Source organism: Carcharhinus amblyrhynchos, chromosome 31 (assembly GCF_965287045.1).
Source record: "Carcharhinus amblyrhynchos chromosome 31, sCarAmb.v2.hapA, whole genome shotgun sequence".
Classification (NCBI taxonomy): Eukaryota; Metazoa; Chordata; class Chondrichthyes; order Carcharhiniformes; family Carcharhinidae; genus Carcharhinus; species Carcharhinus amblyrhynchos.
The window spans coordinates 15421443-15429634 of NC_137354.1; the positions used below are offsets into that span (position 1 = coordinate 15421443).

Below are 8192 nucleotides of genomic sequence, written 5' to 3' on the forward strand. Positions count from 1 at the left end.
ACAAATTGTTGTTATTGAGGTGCCCAACCAGCAGAGTTAATTTATCCAACACCTCTACTTTCTCAGGAGAAATTTAACATGTCAGCTATGACTCTCACCAACTTTTACGGATGCACCATAGACAGCATTCTTTCTGGTTGTATCACAGCTTGGTATGGCTCCTGCTCTGCTCCAAGACTGCAAGGAACTAAAGTTAACATTTATTTATTAGTCACAAGTAAGGCTTACATTAACACTGCAACAAAGTTACTGTGAAATTCGCCTAGTCGCCACAATCCACTGCCTGTTCGGCTCAATGTACCTGACCAGCACGTCTTTCAGAACATGGGAGGAAACTGTAGCACCTGGAGGAAACCCATGCAGATATGGGGAGAATGTGCAAAATCCACACAGAGAGTGATCCAAACTGGGAATCGAACCCAGGTCCCTGCTGCTTTGAAGCAGCAGTGCTAATCACTGTGCTATCGTGCCGCCCAAAGGGTTGTGAACGAAACCCAGTCCATCACGCAAACAAACCTCCCAACCATTGACTTCTGTCTAATCTTATCATTGCCTCAGAAAAGTAGCCAGCGTAATCAAGGACCTCACGCACCCCGGACATACTCTCTTCCACTCTCTTCCATCAAGAAAAAGGTATAAAAACTCAAGAACAGCTTCTTCCCTGCTGCCATCAGGCTTTTGAATGGACCTACCTTATATTAAGTTGATCTTTCTTTACACCGTAGCTATGACTGTAACACTACATTCTGCAGCCTATCCTTTCCTTCTCAATGAACGGCACAGAGAAGGAATGTCTGTATAGCATGCAAGAAACATTGACCTCAATATGTGACAATAATAAATCAAATCAAAGGATCAAGACTGCGCCAAAAGTAATGAAATTGGAATTGGGGGGAAATGTTTAAACATTTTTCTTGGAATGCACTTTTTCCACGGTCCATTAACAATGTGGTTTTTGGATGGAGCAACCTTGGTGGACTGTATTGCTACAGCATTGCAAATGGACAATGTGGAGCTCAGTTCAAGCAGGTGGTTCATATTTACTGCCAGAACTAAAGTCCATGGAGAATTCTCCAACACTCACTCAAAGCCAACCCTTCTGCAATCAGTCAGTTCATGACGCAACAGTGAGAAGTGGTATGGAATTCTGATCAAAATGCGTCATATAGTTCCTCAGTCTTGTTAAATCCTTGTTGTTAATTGTACGTCGATTGGGTTCATTTATATTCAGCTGGGGGCACTCACTGAAAATTAAGGGTAGATTGAAAGATGATTTTGTTTCTGTTAGAATCTTGGTATCCTGACAGTGCAGAAGGCCATTCAGCCTATCAAGTCTGCACTGACTCTCTGCAGGTTATCTTACCCAGGCCCTATCCTTGTAGCTCCACATATTTACTCCACTAATCCCACTAGCCTACACATCTTTGGATACTAAGGGGCAATTTAGCATGGCCAATCCAACTGACCTGTTCATCTTTGGACACTAAGGGGCAATTTAGCATGACCAATCCAGCTAACCTGTTCATCTTTGGACACTAAGGGGAATTTAGCATGGCCAATCCACCTAATCTACACCCTTTTTGGACACTCAGAGGGGCAATTTAGAATGGCTAAACCACCCAATCTGCCTATCTTTGGACACTAAGGGACAATTTAGCATGGCCAGTTTACCTAACCAGCACATCTTTGGAGACTAACGGACAATTTAGCTTGGCCAATCCACCTAACCTGCACCTCTTTGGACACTAAGAGGCAATTTAGCATGGCCAATCCACCTAACCTGCACCTCTTTGGACACTAAGAGGCAATTTAGCATGGCCAATCCACCTAACCTGCACCTCTTTGGACACTAAGAGGCAATTTAGCATGGCCAATCCACCTAACCTGTTCATCTTTGGACAGTAAGGGGCAATTTAGCATGGCCAATCCACCTAACCTGTTCATCTTTGGACAGTAAGGGGCAATTTAGCATGGCCAATCCACCTACCTGCACATCTTTGGACACTCAGGGGGGCAACTTAGAATGGCTAATCCACCCAATCTGCACATCATCGAGGCAATTTAGAATGGCCAATCCACCGAACCTGTTCAGCTTTGGACACTAAGGGGCAATTTAGCATGGGCAATCCACCCAACCTGCACATTTTTGGACACTAAGGGGCAATTTAGCACAGCTAATCCACCTAATTTACACATCTTTGGGGTGTGGGAGGAAACTGGAGCATCTGGAAGAAACCCATGGAGGTACGGGAGTACGTGCAAATTCCACAGTCACCCAAGGCTGGAATTAAACTCGGGTCTCTGGTGTTTTGAGGTAGCAGCACTGTGCCACCCATTGAGTGGTGTATGGAATGAAATGTGTTTCTCTGTCAATAAAAATGTTCCAATATTCTCTCATTCACCACCTAGCTATCTGAATTTTGACACTTACGAGCATCTACAATTCAATTAGTGTCTAGAATAAAGTTCACTGTGTTCTAATTAATTTCCTAATTCTCCAAACTGGTCTGGGTCCATTGACAAACTGCCACTGAGTTCTGTTTTGAAATTTCCATTTGAACTCCGGTTATTTTTGAACCGAATGTGATGGAATACACAAATTCCTTTATTTTGTTGCACTGTGGAATCACGCAGAAACAAAACAACTCATTATAATGAAACTTGTTCTCACATTGCAATAGCAAAGGCACTTCCAAAAGACTTCTTTGGCTATAAAAGGCAATTTTGTATTCTTGAGGCCAGCAAAGGTGCTACATAATTATTTTCTTTAGTCTCCAACTAATACTTCTTTTATTATGGGAAAAAGATGTTTTGTTGAAGCTTTTTGTCCTGCACTCATCAGGACACTCTTCAAGAATACCCACATAAAGGGAAAAGATTTTTTTACTACACGAGAAGAAAGTACTGATTGATTGGCTAGTAGACTCTGATTGGTAGAGGTATTGTCATGAAAAATGTACCAGGTGACTGATAGTTAACTGCCAAGCATTACCCTGAGGAATGAGTCAGCAAATAGCTGTTACTTTTTTTTTGTTCAGCTGAAACAGGTACAATGTGTGTACATGTTCTTTTTGTCTAGGTCCTGTGCATTAATATATATAGCTTCCGGTACATGCAAATATGCCAAGTTATGAACCTGACTGACAATCTTAAATTGGTAGTTGGCAGTTAACCTGGCAGTATTCTTGCAAAATGTCATGATGGATGCAAGACCAAAAGTTTTGTCATGTCTCCTTTTTTCAGGAATACTGAAGATCTGTATTTCTAAACAAGTAGTTCTGTTATTACTGAAATCAGTAACATTTCCTCATGATGGGGCTAAGCGCAGGACCGGTAGCTAGGTTGGTGTCATGGTTCTTAAAGGTGGCACTGACTCAATAGACTATACTCGTAGGGATCACTCTCTATTGTATTTTCCTAGAGAACTGTGTTTCTAAGTTGTTTGGTCTCACAGAGCAAGAGAAGAATTTATAGTGTTCACTTTTGAGCAGGAAGCAGGCACTGAGTGTCGCTTTTAGCAACTGCTCTGTATCATAGATGAGTGTTCCTTCTCTGTCTTGTAGAGAAATAGAGGAAGAGAATACAGCTGGAGTGGTTTGCCTTTGAAACTTTATGGGGTGGCACAGCTGCTGCCTCACAGCGCCAGGGACCTGTCTTCGATTCCTGACTCGGGTCACTGTCTGTGCAGAGTCTGCACATTCTCCCTGTGTCTCCGTGGGTTTCCTCTGGGTGTTCTGGTTTCCTCCCACAGTCTGAAAGACGTGATGGTTTGGTGCATTGGCCATGCTAAATTCTCCCTCAGTGTACCCGAACAGGCGCTGGAGTGTGGCGACTGGGGGATTCTCACAGTAACTTTATTGCAGCATTAATGTAAGCATGCTTATGACATTAATGAATGAACTAATATATCTCCTCCTCAAAAGAGCTTGTGCTTTTAGCGTCAATAGTATAATAGAGAGCAATCCTGATACATGGTGGCCATTTACCTGATAATGTACTAGGTTATAGCACTAGTACATCGAAATTTAATCAAATTTAGTGCAAGGCATGGGTACAATAAAAAAAGCTTGTTAAAGTGATGAGATAGATTATGGTAAATCCTTCTCCTAGTATGGAACCTTATCTCTCAGGAGTGAAGCTCCATGTTGGGAATGAAATTACATTTGACGCGGGACTTTCTGAGCGTGCTCACCCCAAGATTGGAAACTTTCACCCGAGGTCAATGGACCTTTGCGTGTTCATGTCCCACCTGCTGTGATTCCCTTGGCAGGCGGGATGGGAGAATTCCACCCACGGTCTACGCTAACTCATGAAAACAAAGAAAATATAGGGTTGCTAATGGGCCTTTTGTTGAAGCCAACTTTGGTTGCCCCAGCAGATGCCTGTGGAATTTTCCAGAAGGTTTCTCAAAGGGCTATGTGGAATTCCATGACAGGTATTATTTCTAATCAGATCGTGAAGGAAATATTGGATAAACAGGAATCAGCATCAAAAGAATTAGAATTCCATGTTAAAATTGGCATTGGACACGGGGATAGAAAACTCTATCTGATCAGGAATTAGAGTCATAGGGATTTACAGCATGGAAACAGGCCCTTCGGCCCAAATTGTCTATGCTGCCCTTTTTCTTAAACCCCAAAGCTAATCCCAATTGCCCATATTTGGCCCATAAGCCCTCTACACCCATACAACTGTCTAAATGCTTTTTAAAAGACAAAATTGTAGCTGCGTCTACTATAACTTCTGGCAGCTCATTGCAGACACTCACCACCCTCTGTGGGGAACAATTGCTTCTCTGTATGCTTCTGTATCTCTCCCCTCTCACCTTAAACCTATGCCCTCTAGTTTTAGACCCCCCTACCTTTCGGGAAAGATGTTAACTTTCTAGCTAATCTATACCCCTCATTATTTTATAGATCTCTATAAGATCACCCCTCAGCCTCCTACGCTCCAGACAAAAATGCCCCAGTCAATCCAGCCTCTCCTTGTAACTCAATCCTGGTAGCACCCTAGTAAGTCTTTTCTGCACTCTTTCTAGTTTAATAATATCCTTTCTATAAAAAGGTGACCAGAACTGTACACAGTATTCCAAATGTGGCCAGGGAAAAATTAAAAAGTGAGAGAGAGATGCAAGGTGATTGCTGGGATTCATGTTACCTGTACTATTACACACAAACTGAATAGACATAGCATGGGATCTTTTCATTTTGTAGTTAATACAGTTTGTGTAGGCATTTTAATTTGCAGATTGAAGCATATTTGACATTGATTGGAAATAGCGCCTTTGGGAAACATAGGAGTTTAATCTATGCTGTTAGTACGCTGAGCGACGTAACCAAGTATCAGGATATGTTCCATCGGCGAGCCTACATGTCACCTGAGAGACACAATATGACTCGGCACCTCTCCCTGACCTCTGCAATAAATGTCAGGTTAATTCTGATGTGATCTTTACACGGGAGGTTCAGTGTATCACTTCCAGCAGCCTTGATGATTTGTCCATCAGTCAGACATTGGACAGTTAACCAGTGACAGAACACCTGGGCTCTGGAGTCACATGTAGGCCAGACCGGGTAAGGATGGCAGATTTCCTTCCCTAAAGGACATTAGCGAACCAGATGGGTTTTTTCAGCAATGGTTATCGGTAGATACTTAATATTTTTATTGAATTCAAATTCCATCACCTGCTGTGGCGGGATTCGAACCCGGGTCCGCAGAGTGTTAGCTGAATTTCTGGAATGATAGGTTGGTGATAACACCACTAGGCCATCGCCATTCTGGGAAGAATGCTCCGGTGAAGCGCCTTGGGGCATTTTACCAACTTAACGGTGCACTATAAGCGGAAGATGTTTTCGTGTAAAGGACATGTTTAAATTTCACTACGTTTGCTCCCCCTCCCGCCCACCCCAATCCAAACCTCCAGTCTTACCTGGATCAGATGGCATTGCGTTGTATGTTGAATGACGATAACATTGATGCTGGGGGAGGGGGTGGGGTGGAATGACAATAACATTGATGCTGGGAGCGGCGGCTGGTGTGGGGGGTGCTTCATTACCCTTTGATTTACCAATGCAGACTGAAGGATTTGATCAATGTTCTTCTTATAGCCAACCTGGGCCCCGCAGGCACCTTCAGAAATATGAAAGAACCCCACCAAGAAACTCAATCTGTGCTTTTCTCCTGCACAGTCAGAACGTGTGTGTTAACTTTCTTTTGATATCCTGATGTGTAATACATTTGAAACTTCCGATTGCTGTATCTCTTTAAAAGCCGGAAGCTCGGACGCATGTTTCCCATTAAAAGGGGGCTTTGTTGTTTGGAGGATTCCGTGCTAACCCAGCTGACATCGCCCAAAATGCTCTGAGTCACAGGGACAGGCTCAGTAACAAACCTTGCTTACAATGGAGACTCATAGAATCCCTACTGTGTAGAAGGAGGCCATTCAGCCCATCGAGTCTGCACCGACAACAATCCCACCCAGGCCCTATTCCCATAACTCACATCCATTTTGTTAATTCCCCTGCCATTAGGGTCAATTTACCATGGCCAATCAATCTAACCCGCATATCTTTGGACTGGGAGGAAACCAAAGAACTGTGTACACTTCTGGTCACCCTACTATAGAAAGGATATTATTAAACCAGAAAGAGTGCTACCAGGATTTGATGGTTTAAGTTATAAGAAGAGGCTGGATAGGCTGGGACTTTTTTCTCTGGAGCGTAGGAGGCTGAGGGGTGACCTTATAGAGGTCTATAAAATAATGAGGAGCATAGATCAGCTAGATAGTCAATATCTTTTCCCAAACGTAGGGGAGTCTAAAACTAGAGGGCATAGGTTTAAGGTGAGAAGGGAGAAATACAAAAAGATCCAGAGGGACAATTTTTTCACACAGAGGGTGGTGAGTGTCTGGAACGAGCTGCCAGAGGTGGTAGGAGAGGCAGGTACAATTTTGTCTTTTATAAAGTGTTTGGACAGTTACATGAGTAAGATGGGTATAGAGGGATATGGGCCAAACACAGGCAATTGGGACTAGCTTAGGAGTATAAAAAAGGGCAGAATGGACAAGTTGGACCGAAAGGTCCATGCTGTAAACCTCAATGTCACTGTGACTTTAAGAGCAGGTACCTTTTCCCGCCTATTCTCAAATGCCAGGCCAATTGAGTCCCTCCTGATGTCTCCTCTGATCCAAACAGACTGGGACTATTTCTGATGTGTAGGCTCAGTTCCATTTTGACCACAAGAACTCAAAACCTCCTTTCCATTTTCTGTACTTCCTGTTGAGTCAATCTCCCCATGTCACATACCTGGCGAATCGATATGCTTGACCATGTAGCTTCCAACCTGACTGCTTAGGGGATTGGAAGGAGATGTTTGGGTGACTCTCCCTCGGACTTTCCCTCTGACTCTGTGCAGAAACACTTGGCTTGCATTCTGAGTCAACACTGCTGTTGATCTGGAGCCACATATAGGCCAGACTGGGTAAGGATGGCAGATTTCCTTCTCTTAAGGGACATTATAGGGAGAGTCACCTAAATAGCTTGGGTGGAATTTTCTGACCCTGCCCGACACGGGAAACATAGCTGCTGGGACTCAGACCACTCAAAGGTCCGTTGACCTCGGGTGGGATTTTCTGACCTTGGGGTAAGTGCAGCCAAAAAATCCTGGCCCTTCATTCATTCCCCCAGCAACATGGTCCATGGTCAAGTACAATAATTTGCTGGATATCTTGACCTTGGCAGGTATGTGGTATTGTGGAGATCCACTCAACAGGAGATGGAGAAAATATCCATGAAAAGGAAGGGCTGAGATCCTCATGGCAGAACTGAGAATACACATCAGGAGTAAACGATGGACAACAAATATTGGCCTTACCATCAATAAACACATCCCCTGAAAGAGGAAAATGAACAGTTGGCCACAATTGCCATTTCTACCTCCTCTTTCACCTCTTTCCTTGTCTCGTCACCATTCAATTTTGCTTTGCACCATCACCCCTATTGTTATTTAATCTCTCCTGCCTTGCGATCCATCACAGACTTTCCCTTTCACTCTTTCCTTCCCCCCACTTTGCCCTTCTCCTCCTCTGAAGGGGACCAACTGACACAAGAACAGTTTCTTCCCTGCTGCTGTCAGACTTTTGGATGGACCTACCTCGTGATCTTTCTCTACACCCTAGCTATGACTGTAACACT

The 8192-nt window shown here is 43.7% G+C and overlaps 1 non-coding gene across 1 annotated transcript; it reads left to right on the plus strand.

Annotated features, from left to right (window-relative positions):
- The first annotated feature begins 3378 nt into the window (after nt 1-3378).
- On the plus strand, nt 3379-3596 carry LOC145360605 (small nucleolar RNA U3). The gene has a single exon (XR_013889752.1). It is a non-coding gene; the product is annotated as a small nucleolar RNA U3 (small nucleolar RNA).
- Nucleotides 3597-8192: the final 4596 nt, after the last annotated feature.